General features: G+C 37.4%; 1 pseudogene; it reads right to left on the reverse strand.

Moving 5' to 3' along the window:
• Positions 1–595, reverse strand: LOC147886674 (uncharacterized; annotated as a pseudogene).
• Positions 596–2560: the final 1965 nt, after the last annotated feature.

A 2560-nucleotide genomic window follows, 5' to 3' on the forward strand; every position in this document is an offset into this window, starting at 1 on the left:
TCACTCAGGAAGAGTCTTTATGGCTTTATCTGCCTTGGCTTTCCCACAAGAGCTAGAAAAAGCCTTCAACATCTTTTGACCTTTTAAATTTCCTTGCTCCCATAAATCAAGAATCTCTTCTTGTAGGTTCCAGGCCAACTAAATAATGCCTGATGTTAGGATTTTGGTTAGCACCACGTGCATTATTCTTGTGTACTTGTAGACCACATCTCTCACAAAGTGTAACTCGAAATTTATCATCAACAATCCGGTCTTCACTTTGTTGCTTGACCCATTCATTATGAAAGAATCTAATTTTTTGAATGAAAGTCATCTGTAAGCGATAATATGAGTCAACATTGTGATGCGTGGATAATATTGTACACTCCTCATCAGTCAAACCCGCATAAATCCAACAAATTGTTGTCTTATAATTGTCAATGTGGTCATATTCTAGACAAAGTTCTTTTTTTGCAAGCAATCCGTGGGTTCCACCTAGAACATAATACTTGTAAGAATCTGCTTGAGACTTTATCCATGAGTTCTTTGTAGGACATTGATCCCTCTCCACCAAAACAAGTAGTGGTAGCACCATGATTGTAGGTTTGGATCTCATTTTTCTCTTGAGGTTGGAAACATGCACTTCATTGATATGTCGTAGTAGCTAAGGTGGTCTTGGGATCAATGGGAGGTAGTTCAATAAAATTGACGAGTAGCTCACAAGGTAAAGGATCACCCATCTTTGTCTTCTTACACATCTCTCGAGTAGCATTATTTAAATTCTGATCTTGTGGAGTTGACAAGGGTGCATCTAGACCTGAGGGCACAATCTCAGCTTCACTTAAGAGTTATTTCTCCCTTTTTTTGCCTTTATGACCTTTTGTTCTTGTGTCTTGCACAAAAGGTTCTTGAACTGGCTCCTCTTCACTCAAATCATTAGTGTCGGTGTCCACATCTTTTTGCATCTCTTCATCTTCATCAGAGGTACTTGTAGAATTTGAACCACCAAAAATACTCTCCATGTGCTTCGAAAATGCTTGACCAAAACTCTAAAATCCAACAAGAAAATAGGAACTTAGGAAAAGAACATGCAAATTACAGTTAGAATAACTAGAAGATGAAGAGGAATTTCTCTTACCAAACCTCTTGTTTGCATCACATCTTCCAAAATTGTTGTGTGCTTTGGGGATTGACCTCTTGTAGCTCAAAGTCCTTTTGAAAAAGGAGTACAACAACTTCAGATGATCCTAGTTCATGCTTAGCCAGAAAGTACATCTTTTCTGATTTTTGCTCCATTACACTTATGATACATCCAACCCATTGGAATTGAGTAGTATTACTTGATAAACCTTTATGTTTAGTCACGAGCAAAAAGGCAGTAATAGGCTCAACTACTGTCCTATGAAGGCCAAGAACCCCCATGGTCAATGTCCAACCATGCCCATACTTTAATTTTTTAGTCTTTCCGTCAAAAGAATCATCATTGCTAGTAGGTTTTGAAGCCTTTGGAATAGGAGCCTCCATCTCATTTGAAGAGCACTTACCTGTACGACCTTCACTCTCAATGGTGTTGACTGGCTTTGCTATGGAAATTGTTCTGCTACAAGAAGAGGCTTTTTTTAAGACTCTCCCTTGTTGGCATGACCTCACTTTGCTATAGAGACTATTCAGGTGCAAGAAGCTCTCTCCTTGATGAATCATTTGGTGAGTTGAGCAATCTTGTCTCTACAAATGCTGGACTCATGGGTGGTGCTTGCAAACAAGAGGGAGTCAAGGAGCCTGAACACCACAACCTTCCTCTTACATCACCTCCCACCTTAGAGGGGATGTATTTTTGGATGTTTTGGACTTTTTCTTGGAGTGGAGAAGCTGGGATTGTGATGCCATTGCTTGGAAAACAAATACTAAGATTAAGAAAACCTAAATTAATGGAGGAAAGAGAAATTAGTGAAGAAGTGCTTGTAGAAAAGTCACATTAGCATGCCCCATCACGAAACACGTTAGAAATTGGATTCTAGAATCCAAACTAAACAAAAGAAGAATTAAAGAAGAACTAGTGAAGTGGAAAGTAGCATGGAAGATGAAACCTAGAGTATTGATTAAAGAACAATGAGTCGCAAATCTAAGAGGTAGAATTCCAAAATCCAAGTATGAAAGGTGTAGAAATATGAAAGCACAATCTTCTTTGTATTTACCAAAAAACATCTCAAAAGTAGAAATTGAAGAGAACATTGCGAAATCTCTCCAAATTCACATAAAGTTTGTGAAATTGGGAGATATTAACTGCAATATTTTGACCAAAAGAGCACTTTACTCATTTTAAACATATAGAAATTGTTTCTTCCACTTGTTAAAAAAAGCAAGGAAGATGTTGAATAAAGTACATTTTTCAAGAAAAACCTAGAAAATTTCAACTTTTATAGAATTTGTAAACTAGAATTCTCACCTCTTTGTAAAGAGCCTTGGTGGATAGAACTTGAGCATAGGGAATTGCTAAAATTATGTTTGTTGAGCGGGGTTTTCGTGTGTTGAATGTAGAGTCATTGAATTTGAACTAAAGGATGGAATTTGATCCACTAAG

This window comes from Dipteris shenzhenensis, chromosome 24, assembly GCF_047967505.1.
Source record: "Dipteris shenzhenensis isolate YYH24624 ecotype China chromosome 24, Dip_SZ_1.0, whole genome shotgun sequence".
Classification (NCBI taxonomy): domain Eukaryota; kingdom Viridiplantae; phylum Streptophyta; class Polypodiopsida; order Gleicheniales; family Dipteridaceae; genus Dipteris; species Dipteris shenzhenensis.